Genomic DNA, 16128 nt, shown 5'->3' on the forward strand with positions numbered 1-16128 from the left:
CTATCAGTAATCTTTGTTAATTCAGTTAGCATTTTTTTCTTTTAAAAAAATTTTAATTATACTTGATTTACAGTATTCTGTCAATTTCTGCTGTACAGCAGAGACCTGGTTACACATATATAAACATTCTTTTTTGGGGGGGGGTTGTTTTTTTTTTTGGTGCCATTTCTTGGGCTGCTCCCACAGCATATGGAGGTTCCCAGGCTGGGGGTCGAATCGGATCTGTAGCCGCCAGCCTATGCCAGAGCCACAGCAATGCGGGATCCGAGCCGCATCTGCGACCTACACCACAGCTCATGGCAACGCTGGATCCTTAACCCACTGAGCAAAGCCAGGGATCAAACCTGCAACCTCATGGTTCCTAGTCGGATTTGGTAACCACTGAGCCACGACGGGAACTCCTACAAACATTCTTTTTCTCACAGTATCCTCCAACATGTTCCATCAGAAGTGATTAAATATAGTTCCCTGAGCTAGACAGCAGGACCTCATTGCTTATCCATTCCAAATGCAGGATTTTGCATCTACTAATCCCTAACTCCCAGTCCATCCAACTACCTTCCCTCCCCTTTGGCAACCACAATTCTGTTTTCCATATTTGTGAGTTTGTTTTTTCTATACATAGGTTCATTTATACCATTTATTAGATTCCAAATATGAATGATATCATATGGTATTGATCTTTCTCTTTCTGACTGACTTCACTTAAGTATGAGAGTCTCTAGATCCATCCATGTTGCTGCAAATGGCATTTTTTTTCTGGCTGAGCAATACTCCATTATGTAAATATACCATTACTCTAGGACATAGATCGAAAAACATTGCTGGAGTTCCCTTCGTGGCTCAGCGGAAACAAATCCAACTAGGAACCATGAGGTTGTGGGTTTGATCCCTGGCCTTGCTCAGTGGGTTAAGGATCTGGCATTGCCATGAGCTGTGGTGTAGGTTGCAGACGCGACTGGGATCCCAAGTTGCTGTGGCTGCAGTGTAGGCCAGCAGCTGCAGCTCTGATTCATCCCCTAGCCTGGGAACCTTCATATGGTGTGTGGGGCTCTAAAAAGCTATATATATATATATAGCTGCAATTTCCTCCACTATATGTTCTTGACATCTTTGTCATAGGTTCATTGACCATAGATATGTGGGTTCAATAATGTGTGCTCTATCCTATTCCTCTGATCTATATTTCTGTTTTTGTGCCATGCCATACTGTTTTGATGAGTGTAGCTTTGTTTTATAGGTTGAGGCCATGAAGCATGATTCCACCATCTCTATTTTTCTTTCTTAATATGGCTTTTGTTGGCGGGGGAGGGAAATCTTTTGTGTTGCCACACAAATTTTTTTTAAAAATTGTATAGTTCTTTGAAAAATGCCTCTAGTGATTTGATAGGGATTGCATTGAATCTATAGACTGCCTTGGGTGGTATGGTTATTTTGACAGTATTGATGTTTCCAGTACAAGAACATAATATATCTTCTCTACTGTGGGTGTCATGTTTGATTTTGTTCATCAGCATCTTATGTTTTCCAGAAGGCAGGTAGTTTGCCTCCTTAAGTGGGTTTCTTCCTACATATGTTATTCTTATGGATGCATTGGCAAATGGGGTTATTTTCTTAATTTCTGTTTCTGATCTTTCATTGTTGTATAGAAATGCAGGAGATTTCTCTGTACTAATTTTGCATCCTGAAACTTTACTGGATTCGCTGAACTCCAGTAGTTTTCTGATAGCACCTTTAGTATTTTTTATGTATAGGATCATGTCACCTGCAGTGACATTTTCACTTCTTTTCCAGTTTGGATTCTTTTATTTCTTTTCTATGACAGTAATGGTTAGGACTTCCAAAACTATGTTGAATAAAAGTGGTGAGAGTGGACATCCTTGTCTTGTTCCAGCTTAGTGGAAACTCTTTCAGCTTTGCACTTGTGAAAATGATGTGAGCTGTGGGTCTTTCATATATAGCCTTTATTAGATTGAGGTGGGTTCCCTCTATATCCACTTTCTGGAGTTTTGGTGGTTTTTTTAATCAAATTTTCTCAAAAGATTTTTCTGCATCTATTGAGATCATTATACGGTTTTAATTCCTCAGGTTGTTAATGTGGTATGTCAAAGGGATTTACAGATATTGAAGAAGCCTTACATCCTTGACATAAATCCCACTTAATCACGGTGTATAATCCTTTAAATATATTGTTGGATTCGGTTCACCAATATAAATTTGAGGATTTTTGCATATATGCTCATCAGTGACATTGGCCTGTATTTTTACTTTTTGTCTTTCTTTGTCTGGTTTTGGTGTCAGAATGGTGGTGGTCCCATAAAATGAACCTGGGTGTATTCCTTCCTTGGTAATTTTTTGGAATAGTTTCAGGACAGGTGTTAACTCTTCTCTAATTTTTTTTTTTTTTTTTTTTTTTTTCCTTTTTAGGGCTGCACCCTCAGCATATGGAAGTTTTCAGCCTAGGGGTCGAATTGTGGCCAGCCTGTGCCACAGCCACAGCAATGCAGGATCAGAGGCTCATCTGTTATCTACTCCACAGCTCACAGGAACACTGTAGCCCCGATCCTCTGAGCGAGGCATGGGATTGAACCCGCATCCTCATGAATACTAGTCAGATTCGTTTCTGCTGCACCACAACAGGAAATCCTTCTCTAAATTTTTACAGAACTTAACTGTGAAGCCATTAGGTGCTGAACTTTTGTTTGTTGGAAGTTGTTTTACATCACAGTTTCAATTTCATTATCTGTGACTGGTCTGGTAATATTTTGTATTTTTCTTTCAGTCTTGAAAGGTCATATCTTTGTAAGAATTTGTCATTGACCTCTCTGCTGGTGAGGGGATATCCCTGGCTGTGAGCATCTCTTTTCCTTCAACACCTTCCCAGAGGAGCAGCTCCTAACTTACTTCCAGTTATCCCTCCTTCTTTTTCTTTTCTTTCCCCTTCATCCTTCCCAGTTCCATGAAGATCTTTCTTTTTAGGTTTTTTGAGTTCTTCTGTCAGTGTTTGGTCACTGTCCTTTAAGGATTATTCCATGTGTACATGTATTCCCAGTGTATGTGTGGGAAGAGGTAAGTTCCATGTCCTCCTGCCACCATCTTTATCTACCCTCCCAACCTACAATTAATGCTTGATAACTTACTTTTTCAGTTCTGAAAATTATTACATTCCCAGAATATACTACAGTATGTTTTCCCATTCATCTACTGAAGGACACCTTGATGTTATTTACATTTTTGCAATACTAACAGTGCTATAAATGTCAGTATGCACATTTTTGTATGGACTTAAGTTTTTAACTCCTTTCAGGATATATGTAATAATATATCTACGAGAATACTTTCCACTTTGTAAGGTGGGAGTATTTTCAATATTGTAGAAACTGTCAATCTGTCTTCCAAAGTAGCTGTATTTTCACTTCTTCCAGCAATGAATGAAATTTTCTATGGCTCTATGTCCTCTAGAGTATTTGTTGTTGTAATTGTTACACATTTTAGCAAATTAAGGGCTATGTAGTTGGTTATCATTGTAGTTTTAATTTTCCTTTTCTTTTTTTTTTCTTTTTTTTTTTTGGTCTTTTGAGGGCCACACCTGCAACATATGGTGGTTCCTAGACGAGGGGTCTAATCGGAGCTGTAGCTGCCAGCCTACACCACAGCCATAGCAACACCAGATCCAAGCTATGTCTGCGAACTACACCACAGCTCATGGCAACACTGGATCCTTAACCCACTCAGCGAGGCCAGGGATCAAATGCACAACCTCATGGTTCCTAGTCGGATTCGTTTCCAATGAGCCACGACAGGAACTCCTAATTTGCATTGTAATGATATCATGTAATCTGGATTATTCCATATAGTTATGTGCAAAGCATCTATTTTCTTTGACAAGATGTCTTTAAAGTTTCTTGGTCCACTTATTTTTTGGCCATGCCCTTGGCAAGCACGAGTTCTGGGCCAGGGGTGCAAACCATGCCATGGCCCTGAGAACGCGGATCCTTAAACTGCTGATCCATGAGGTAATTCCAAGTCCACTTTTTATCTGGGCTGTTTTTATTTTGTCTATCCAATCTGTATTTCTTTTACTCATTTTCTTGCCTTATTTCATTAGCAAGGACTGAGTAAAATACTGAAAAGGTGTGATGGAAGGGAACATCCTTGATTTTTACCTCCTTAGTGGGAAAGCTTCATGTTTCTTACCATCAAACGCAATGTGAAATAGAAGATTTTTTTGTAGTTTGTTGTTATCAGCTTGAGAAATCTCCACTCCGCTTATACTTAACTGAGAGTCTTTCTGAAGAATGGGTGTTGGATTTTTTTCAAACACCTTCTGCATCTACTGACAATTATTTTTCTCTTTAGGGCATTGATATGATTATTTGATTGTCGAATGTTTAACGAGCCTTGCCTACTTGGGATTAATCCATCTGTCATGATATAGAATTCTCTCAAAACATTGTTGGGTTCAATTTCTTAGGATTTTGTTGAAAATGTTTGCATCTGTGTTCCTGAGCAACATTGGTCAGTAGTTTCCTAGTCATATTTTTGTCTGAGTTTGGATATTGTGATTTTGATGTCAGACATTCATTTGGGGAAATTCTCGGTCATTACTTTTTTAAAAATTAATTTCAGTTCCTTTCTATCTGTTTTCTAATATGGCTATGCCCATTATGTATATATCATATCATTTTTAGTTGTTCCATAATGATGGATTCCTCTGTTCTGTTGATTTTTTTCCAGCCAATTTTCTTTCTTTTGAGATTTCAAATTTTCTCTTGACAAGTCTATGAGCTGAGAGATATTTTTCCTCAGCCAGTTCTCTGGCTGCTAAAACAAAATACCAGACACTTGGTAGTTTAGAAACAATAGAATATTTTATTTTTACAATGGCTGAGGCTGAAAAGTTCAAGAACAAGTGACCAGCTTACTTTGTGTTGGGTGAGGGACAAATATCTGCTTCATAAATGGATCTTTTAGCTATGTACTGAAATGATGAGATGGAGGGTAAGGTTTTGTTGGCTACATTTATGTCCCTAATCCCATGTTTGAGGTCTCTGGCCTAGTGACCTAATCACCTCCCCAAAGACTCACCTAATATCATCACCACAGGAGTTGAATTTCAAAATTTGAAAACTTAAGGGACCAAATGTTTATACCACAGTAGGGACCACAGAGTTGATTAATTTTTCCATTCATATTAAAAGTTTTGAACAATTTGTTTCTGATATAGTCCCAACAAACCTTAATTGTTAAGAATAACTCAAATCGAAGTTCCTATCGTGGTGCAGTGGTTAACAAATCCAACTAGGAACTATAGGTTGTGGGTTTGATCCCTGGCCTGGCTCAGTGGGTTAAGGATCCGGCATTGCCATGAGCTGTGGTGTAGGTTGCAGATGCGGCTCGGATCCCACGTTGCTGTGGCTCTGGAGTAGGCCAGCGGCTACAGCTCCAATTTGACCCCTAGCCTGGGAACCTCCATATGCTGTGGGAACGGCCCTAGAAAAGGCAAAAAGACAAAAAAAAAAAAAAGAAGAACTCAAATTTTTCATGTTTTATTAGTTATTGTTTATGGCAGACATGTGATAACATTTTTTTTTAAACATGGATATTGAGACCAATTCTCGGCAACTGCCAACAAACAAAAGATCATTTACATAGTAATACATTGGATATCAAAGATGAAGCTATTTGTGCTAAAATTTTTTGCACCCACTGTTGACAGAGGGCAGGGGAGTTTGCCTTGCTAACCTTCATTATATGCACTTCTTCCTAATGGGATACTCCATCTAAAACTGATAAGATGGGGGGGAGTACATCATGAAATACACCAATCTTTTCTATAGATTCTGAAGCAGCAAAATCAACAGGATGGTGAATCCATCCAAAAGGACATGTCCGTATTGTTACAGCAGTTTTCTTACCACTCTGAACCTTTTTCAAACCCTGGCACTTGAACATATTTTTTATTTTGTTGAATGCCAAGAATGTTCATCTGAAAGTGTCACATACTCTACTAATATTGCACTATTCCCTGTGCAAGTATGTGTGGAATTCAATGAGCTATGTATGGGAGGATATTGTAAGAGGTTGCCTAGAGTAATAAGGACATTTCATTTAAGGTTGGCTCTTCTAAGATCTCAGCTACCTCCTCTTTCTGCTTACTACATCTAGATCTGACCAGAATGGGGGACTTCTCCTTTGCTGCCCATGAATAACAGCCATGATTAATCCCATAGAACTTGGTGCTTATACCCTCCCCTGAACCTAGTGACCCTCCATGCATGGCATCACTAGAAAAGGAGGGTGGCATGTGTATCTGCATAAAATATGCTGTAAATATTTCATTTCTTCCCTTGCTCATAATTCCAAGGAATAGATTTGGGTTTCTGCCTAATGCTGCTGGAGTTGGTATGTAAGTTGAGGGAGGTAGCATGAGTAACTGATAATGAAAGTAGCCCAACTGCACAGAAAATACAAGCAAGTACATTCCTGTATAGTTTCAAGCAACTGATTGGCTATATCAAGCATGGTGACTCTTCAATCCTTCCTCTTTCTACTAGTAGTTCAAGATACAAAAATGAAGGATATTTTGTTTTATCCTCACCTCTCACATCATCTGTATTAAGGCAGAGGAGAATGGAGACCCCGTACTACCATCTTACTAATTAGTTGTACTGGAGAATTTTAACTTTTTCAAGGGATAGTTTCATATTCTCCAGTCAAGGCTATGAAGGACCTTTATATATTCTATTTAACATATTCAGATCTCTCATGGTATCCAGTCATCACCAAAAATGTAAATAAATTTGAAGGGTCTTAGAGTTTACCATATTTGAAGTTACAGTAGTTTAGCCTTAGTTCTAAGGATTTTAGGGAAAAAAGTATTTTAGATACTTACTATGAGATAAAAAAATTATTTTCTTGACACAAACAGACAGCACTGGGATTTGTTTTTATCTACAACTTTTCTACACATGTTCCAGGGAGTGAAGTAAAGTAGTTGAGTTGGCTGCTGTGTAATCAGTATATATGGAGTAAAGATTAGGAATCTTAAGGTTCACTCATCCCAAACTCTTAAATTAGGATGAAAGCAATCCTGTACAATATTTTAGCAGTGTCAGACACTGCCTATATTTTGTCAGGTAATTAATCATCCCTTTGCCCCAATCAGAGAAAGCTTGCATCTTTGTGACTGTGTTGTACAAAAATCTTTGAACAGAGGTGCAAGCAGAGGCTGACAGAAGATATGAAAAAAATGAAAGACCTCTGTGGAATTGTCTCTTGATCCATTGCAATCTCCCATTTACAATATGGGATACTCAACCCTCTGAGGAAAAAGGCCCAAGGAAGGTTTTTGCTTCTCTGGTATGATGGAAGTGCTAAAGATATGAAGAGGCAAGAAGAGTTGGTGAGAATGACTATGAGATTTCAAAATCAGATTCATGAAAAGGTGTTGTTTACGTCTGTGAATCAATGAGAGGTAATTGAGGAAATTAAAGGAAACCTAGATAGAATATTTTCTGAATAGATGTAATTTCTTGGAAAGGTTGAAAAAAATCACATTGTAATACAACAAATTGATTTTTTCTGGAAAGCTAACATATATTCAAAGCTTAATTATTAAATTTATTGGATTGAAGAATATATAGCATAGTAAAAGAATCTTGAGCTCACCTTTCTTAAGCACACAAAAACCACAACTGCCATGAATAAATAAATTTTTTGAAACTTTTAAAAAGGGAGTTCCCATCATGGCTCAACAGTTCACACACCCAACTACCCTCCTTGAGGAGGTGCATTCCATCCCTGGCTTTGCTCAGTGGGTTAGGGATCCAGCATTGCACTGAGCTGTGGTGTAGTTTGCAGATGCAGCTTGGTTCTGATGTTGCTATGGCTGTGGTGTAGGTTGGTGGCTACACTCCATTTAGACCCCTAGTCTGGGAACCTCCATATGCTCCAAATGCGGCCCTAAAAATAAAAAATAAAAAACGATCACAACAGCCAATCTTGATCACCCTATACAAAAGACTGGAGGTTACCCCAAAATAGAGAAAAGATACTCTACATTCAATGACACAAAGATGAAACCATGAGACAAAGAGGGGGCTCACTTGCACCATCATCAACTCCCATACCAACCATGTGGGCAAACAATAAACTAGATTAATTATATTGCAGAAGTTATCCAACAGGAGTAAAGCTCTTAGTCACATGCCATGCTCTCCAGACTACTGGTCCAGTATTTGAGAGGAAAACCGTCCAGAGCATTTGGCTTTGAAGACCAATGTAACTTAAATTCAGGTGCTCCATAGTACTCGCAGAAAGAGACTACAATCTGGGAGGATGCAGACAAGATCTCACATATACTGGGAACAAGGGCAAAACCAGTGACACCAAGGGAGCCTTAGACAGACCAATCTGCTGATCTTATCAGGACTCCTGGGCAGACAGGGGTCAGCAGTGGCTCTCTTTGGGGTCATAAAGACTGGTAGCAGGGACCTATGTGAACTTTTGGCTAGAGGGAGACAATGTGGGTCCTTGGGAACCCACCCAACACTGTGGAAACTACGATGATGACATACCTAAGGCTGAACAGCCAACACTATGGGGATACAGTCCCATCCATCAGCAGTCGGGCCGGCTAAAGGCTTTATGAGCTTACAATCACCTTTAGACATGTCCCATGAAACCACACTGCACAATATACAGCCAAGGTCTGCTTCATCCATCAGTGGGCAGGCAACAGCCCCTTAAACCAGGAAACCTGCACAAGCCTCCAGACCAGCCTCATCCACCAACACGCAGACATCAGAAATGAGATAATACATTGCAGTCTACAGAACTGAGTCCATAAGCACAGGCAGAACCTATCATGGGACTGGCTAGTCCCTGACCCTTGGGTGATAAGAGGGGAGTGTATTACTGGCACACATAGAACATCCCATACAGAGGACATTTCCAAGGTCAAGAAACATGAAAAGGCTACTGCATACTTAAAATACAAATAGAAGTTTAAACAAAATGAGATGGCACAGGAATATATTCCAGGCTAAGGCACAAGATAAAACCTAAGGAAGTAAGTGAAGTGGAGACAGGCAATCTACACAAGAGTCAGAGTAATGATTATAAAGGTGATCCAAGAACTCATAAAAGAACATATAGACAGAGCAAGAAGGTACCAGAAGCAATTAGCAAAAAGTTAAAAAAAAAAAAAAACGAAAGAACAACCAGAGCTGAAGAATATAACTGAAACCAACAAACAAACAACAACAACAACAACAAAAAATATATATATACTAGAAGGAATCAACAGCAGAATAAATTAAACAGAAGAATATATCAGTGATCTGGAAGACAGAGTGGTAGAAATTAGTGCCATGAAACACAATAAAGAAAAAAGAATGAAAAGAAATGTGGAAAATCCCAGATATCTAGGACAATGTCAAACACAGGAGCATCTGCATGATAGGGGCCCCAGAAGGAGAAGATGGAAAGGGCCTGAGAAATTAAAGAGATAAGAGCAAAATTCCCTAACATGGGATAGGAAACGGTCACTGAAATCCAGAAAGTGCAGGATTAACTGAAGGAGGAACATACTGAAAAGCACATTGTAATGAAATTGAAGAAAAAGACAGAGAAAATATTAAAAGTAACTAAGGAAAAGAAAGAAATAGCATACAAGGGAATCCCCATAAAACTATCATCTGATTTATTCAGCAAACATTTTGCACATCAGAAGGGAGTGGCACAAAATATTCAAACCAATGAAAGGAAAAATATCGACAACCAAAAATATGCTACCAAACCAGGTACTCATCCAAATTTGATGGAGAAGTCAAACACTTTACACATAAACAAAATTAAAAAAAAAAATTCTACACACCAACCTAGCTTTAAAACAAGTGCTAAAAGAACTCCTGTAGGTAGAAAAGGCAACAGGTAGAAACAGGAAAATTATGAAACAGAAAATTATGAAATTTTCTCAGTGGTAAAGGCAAACATAATTAAGATAGGGAATCATCCACAAATATGATATAAAAACCAGTAATCATTAGAGAAGAGTATAAATGCAGGTATTTGAAATTTAAGAGATTAGCAATTTGAAAACATTCATATTGACTACTATATTGCAACCTGGTGGTAAGTAGCCACAAGACAAAAATATATAACAGTTATACACCCAAAAAAAAGAAAAGAAATAAAAAGGAATTCCAACATTAAATAAAAGGTAGTCATCAAATCAAGAGATGAGACCAAAAGAGGAAAGGAAGGGAGATCAGCAGAAGACAGCAGAGGTGTAGAAGGTGGATACCACCTTCTCCCAAAAATATATATTAAAAATTCCCCATGTAAAACAATTCTCACAGTACATTTATTGGACACTGAAGGAAAAAAATCAGCCTTCTTAAAGGACGAGAAGATCCCCACATATCTGAAGTTAAGAGAAAAATAAGTGAAATGTAAAAGGCACAAGCAGCAATCCCAATTAAAAGAACAGGAGAACTCCCCTGAAGGAGCAAACAATGAAACCAGCTAACACACATTCAGTTCAAAAAGGAGGTAATGAAAATACTGAAGCAATTAAGAAAGGCTATCAACAGAAATGTGGATTGCTGTAAAAAGGAACTAGAAACTATAAGGAGGAGCCAAGAAAAATTAGAAAACTCCATTGCCATGATAAAAGCAGAGTTAAAGACAATGAATAGCAGAATGAACAATGTGAAGTAACAAATAAGTAACTTGGAAGACAGAATAATGGAAATCACTCAACCATGACAACAGACAGAGAGCCAAATGAACAGGGAAAAAAAAAAAAAGAGGAGGAAGAAAAGAAAACAATACAAGTGATCTTGGGGATTGTATATAATGTGTCAAACCATGTATAGCAAGGATCCCAGAAGTTGAGGAAAGACAAAAAGGTGTTGAAAATGTACTTGAAGTCTAAAAACTTCCCAAATCTAAGGAAGGAAACAGATATGCAGGTACATGGGGCACTGAGGGTCCCAAACAAGACAAACCCAAACAGACCTACACCAAAGCCATATTATTTTCAAAAATAGCAAAAGTGAAAGGTAAAGGATTCTAAAGGCAACAAGAGAAAAGCAAAGAGTTAATTACAAGGGAGCCCTATAAGGCTTTCACCTTATTTCTATACAAAAAAAACTGCAGGCCAGAAGGGAGTGGCAAAATATAGTCAAAGTTCTAAAATAAACGAAAGGAGAGTATGGAAGAGGATGGTGAGTTAGTTGGGCGTGTGGCTCACCTATTTCCAGAAATACATTGAGAATATATCAACATGTGGAACTCTTCACACAGAAAATTTGGAAAACACTTGACAAATGACCTCAGGATTATGATAGGGCAAGAAAAACTTCATGAAACCATAAAGGAAAATACAAAGAAAAAGAGATGGAAAACACTATGAAGGTTCATCAGAAAATGAAGTATAAGACTACCATATGGTCTAGCAATCCCACTCCTGGGCATATATTCAGAGAAAACATTCATTTAAAGAGATACACACACCTCTATGTTCATCACAGCACTATTCACAAAAGCCAAGACATGAAAACAACCTAAAAGTCCACTGACATATGAATGGATTAAGAAGATGTAGTATACACATGCACACACACACAATGAAATACTACTGAGAAATATATAGGACAATATAGTAACATTTGAAGCAATGTGGATGGAACTAGTGAAGTCAGAAAGAGAAAGACAAGTACTACATGATATCACTCATGTACAATCTGAAATATGGCACACATGATCCTATCTACAAAACAGAAACAGATCATGGGCATGGAGAGCACACTTGCCTTTGGCAGGGGGGAGGAAGGAGAGAAGCAGATGGATGGGGACTTTGGAGTTGTTAGATGCCAAGTGTTACATTTCAAACGTTGGGTAAGCAGGTTCTACTGTACAGCACAGGGAACTTTGTGCAGTCACTTGGGTTAGAACATAATGGAAGATGGTATAAAAAAAATGTGTGTGTGTGTGTGCGCACGCACATATGATGGGGTCTCTTGACTGTATGGCTGTATAGCAGAAATTGAAAGAACATTGCATATCAACTACATTTTAATTAAACAATTAAAAAAATCATAACCCCCATGTCCTATCAGATTCACACATCCTCCTTTCTGATGCATGCAACATGGTTTGATGCTTGGCGGTGTGGCAACCATATGGGCATTATGAAAGAACAGAAATCTGTGCATCTAGACAGTTCCAGAGAAGTGAAAAAACAGAAGGTACCTTATGTTTTCTCAGTCCTTTTATCAACTGTGAACATCAACCTGTTCCCTGTGTACATAACACCAAATAGACATTCTTTTCTATAAATATGTATCAGGTACTTCTTGGTATAAGGGAACATAAAATATTAATTATTGAAAAAGACACATTATCATATATCTTTTGTATTAATGCTAAATGGCAGCACAATCATCAATCATATTTCATCAAAGCAATGACCAAAATTGAAGGAAATTTCCTCCCAAGCCAGTCAAGATATGTAAAAAGGCAAAATGGGCTGTGAAAAATTTGGAAAAGTCTATACAAGAAACTGTTTGCAAAAGAAAAGTTCGCTGCCTCCGACTGATGAACTTCTCATCTATCTAGAGGATCCCCTGGTCCAGAACCCAGAACTCATGATATGACCATTACACTGGTAAGAGAAAGTGAAAAAGAACCCTGCCACTGGTGGGTCAGCTAGCTTCCCTGGAAGGTTATTCATTTAAAGGATATATAATTTATGTTGCAGTTACATAACTGGCAGTAGTTTTCTGTGAAACTATAGTACACAGCTTGCTGATCTGTCTATACAGTGCCCAGAAGGCTTCCTCTTCTCCCAAATCTACTCTTCCATGTGACATTTTAATGATGTCTTCACAAAGTTTGTTTCACTCACATTCCCTCTCCATCAAACTGCCAGTAATCTAAGTCTGGGAAAGGAATACTCTCTGCCTACTAACCACATGTAGTTCTCAGTACTGACCAGAAATTTGTTTAAATCAAGAGGACATTGTCTGACTTCCTGAATTCTAAGAAAACCACTACACTTGCCAAGACTCCATCTCTATCATTTCTACACAAGACTGCACCAAGACTAGGTGCCTAAGATCCTGAAATGGTTAAAGTGAGCCTCCTTTCCCTTTCCTTCCTACATTCTTAAACTTCCCCATATTTACTTTCAAAGAATCTTGGGACTCTCTAAAACAACATTCTCCTATTTTGTCAGTCTTCACATGACTCTTAATGCTGTCTGACCTAAAACTCTGGTCCATTGAAACATCTCCACTCTTCTCATGATTAACTAATCACAATATTGAATTAGCATCTTATAAATGACTGAGAATATGTCACTTAAATTTCTCATTCCTTTAGAAAAAATGGAAAGGGCACATGAAAAACTACCAGGGCCTGCATGGTTGACTGGGGTGAGGAGAGCAGTGCGAACCATGTGTCCATAACAAAGGAAAAAGGACAATACCTGGGATTCATAAATAGCAAGGAAGACAATGAGGATACATTTGAAAATTTGAAATTATTAGGAAATAAAAAATAGAAATTCTTCCTAAATTTAGTGTGTCAATGGTGTAACCAGTGAACAAGGAATATGCTCTCCACAGGCAGACTGATGCAGTTCTTCATTTTGTACATTTTCTCTCTCTTACCTCATGCTAAAGCATCACTTAATTGAAATATATATCTGCTAATTATACATTATCAAATAAACACCCCTCACCACCATGTGTGTTCACTTCATATACATGTCTAAACAACCTCATGACTTGGTAATATTCCAGATTTTTACCTGATCAAATTGCCATAATAAAGTGAATTATTTTTGATAATGTCACTAGAAGAAACACATTTTCAGGGGATGGGCACTATGATGGAGTAGAGGACTGAAATACACAACTTCTCATAATACCACAAAAATAAACCAACCTCTGAAAAGTCATCAACCAAGTAACTGGAAACTATCCAAAAAAGATGATTTACACACAAGAAAAAGAATTCTCCATACTGAGATTGTAGGAGGAGAAGCAAATCCCATATACTGTGAGTGCGCCAACCACAAACTAGAAAATGTTTATATTGCAGAAGCTCTCACAATGGAGTATGAATTCTGAACCCAGTTAGGTGCCCTAGTCTGGCAATCTGGCAATGGGAAGAGCAAAGCCTAGAGCATGTGGCATTGAAAGCCAGCAATGGCTTAATGGCAGGAGCTCCACAGCTTTGGGAAAAACAGACAATCCAATCTTGGAGTATGCATACAAGGTTTCATGTGTGCTGGGTCCCAGGGCAAAGTAGGGACTCCATTAGAATCTGGGCCAGAACCACCTGCAGGCATATAGCAATGCAACCTGCAGTGTGTAGCAGTACACTATTTATGACCTCAGGAAACAAGAAAATCACAAATAAACAACGCCTTAGACCTAGCACAGCTAGAGAAAGAAAAACAAACAAAACCCAAAGTTATTACAAGGAAAGAAATCATAACGATCAGAGCAGAAATAAAATATATATAGAAGATGATAGAATAAAAATCAATGAAAATATAACTTTGTTCTTTGAAAAGTTGAAAACAACTGATAAAACTTTAGCCAAATAATGAAAAATGGGAGAGGGCTCAAATCTGTAAAATGAGAAATGAAAAAGGAGATGTTACAACGGACACCATGGAAATACCAGGGTCATAAGGACCATAAAAGACTACTACAACAAGGAGTTCCCATCATGGTGCAGTGGTTAATGAATCCAACTAGGAACCATGAGGTTGAAGGTTCAATCCCTGACCTTGCTCAATGGGTTAACAATCTGGCATTGCTGTGTGCTTTGGTGTAGGTCGCAGATGCGGCTCAGATCCTGAGTTGCTGTGGCTCTGGTGTAGGCCAGTGGCTATAGCTCTGATTAGTCCCCTAGCCTGGGAACCTCCATATGCCACAGAAGTGGTCCTAGAAAAGGCAAAAAGACAAAAACAAACAAACAAACAAACAAAAAAAAAAACTATTCCAATGTTATCTAACAACCTAGAAGAAATAGACAAATTCTTAAAAAGGTACAGCCTTCCAAGATTGACCCAAAAGGAAAGAGAAAATATGAATGGACCAATCACAAGTATTGAAACATTGACTGAAAATGTCCAAGGAACAAAAGCCACAGTCATTAAAACAGTGTGGTACTGGTATCAAAACAGACAGACAGACCAATGGAACAGAATAGAGAATCCGGAAATAAACCCTGACACCTATGGTCAATTAATCTTTGACAAGGGAGGCAAGAACATCAAATGGGAAAAAGAAAGTCTATTCAGCAAGCATTGCTGGGAAACCTGGACAGCTGCGTGCAAAGCAATGAAACTAGAATGCACCCTCACACCATGCACAAAAATAAACTCCAAATGGCTGAAAGACTTAAATATACTACAGGACACCATCAAACTCCTAGAAGAAAACATAGGCAAAACACTCTCTGACATCAACATCATGAATATTTTCTCAGGTCAGTCTCCCAAGGCAATAGAAATTAGAGCAAAAATAAACCCATGGGACCTCATCAAACTGAAAAGCTTTTGCACAGCAAAGGAAACCCAAAAGAAAACAAAAAGACAACTTTCAGAATGGGAGAAAATAGTTTCAAATGATTCAACCGACAAGGGCTTAATCTCTAGAATATATAAGCAACTTATACAACTCAACAGCAAAAAAGGCAATCAATCAATGGAAAAATGGGCAAAATACCTGAATAGACATTTCTCCAAAGAAGATATACAGATGGCCAACAAACACATGAAAAAATGCTCAACATCGCTGGTTATAAGAGAAATGCAAATCAAAACTACCATGAAATACCACCTCACACCAGTCAGAATGGCCATCATTCATAAATCCACAAATAACAAGTGCTGGAGGGGCTGTGGAGAAAAGGGAACCCTCCTGCACTGTTGGTGGGAATGTAAACTGGTACAGCCACTATGGAGAACAGTTTGGAGATACCTTAGAAACCTATACATAGAACTTCCATATGACCCCACAATCCCACTCTTGGGCATCTATCCGGACAAAATTCTACTTAAAAGAGACACGTGCACCCGCATGTTCATTGCAGCACTAT

Source organism: Sus scrofa, chromosome 8 (assembly GCF_000003025.6).
Source record: "Sus scrofa isolate TJ Tabasco breed Duroc chromosome 8, Sscrofa11.1, whole genome shotgun sequence".
NCBI classification, from domain to species: domain Eukaryota; kingdom Metazoa; phylum Chordata; class Mammalia; order Artiodactyla; family Suidae; genus Sus; species Sus scrofa.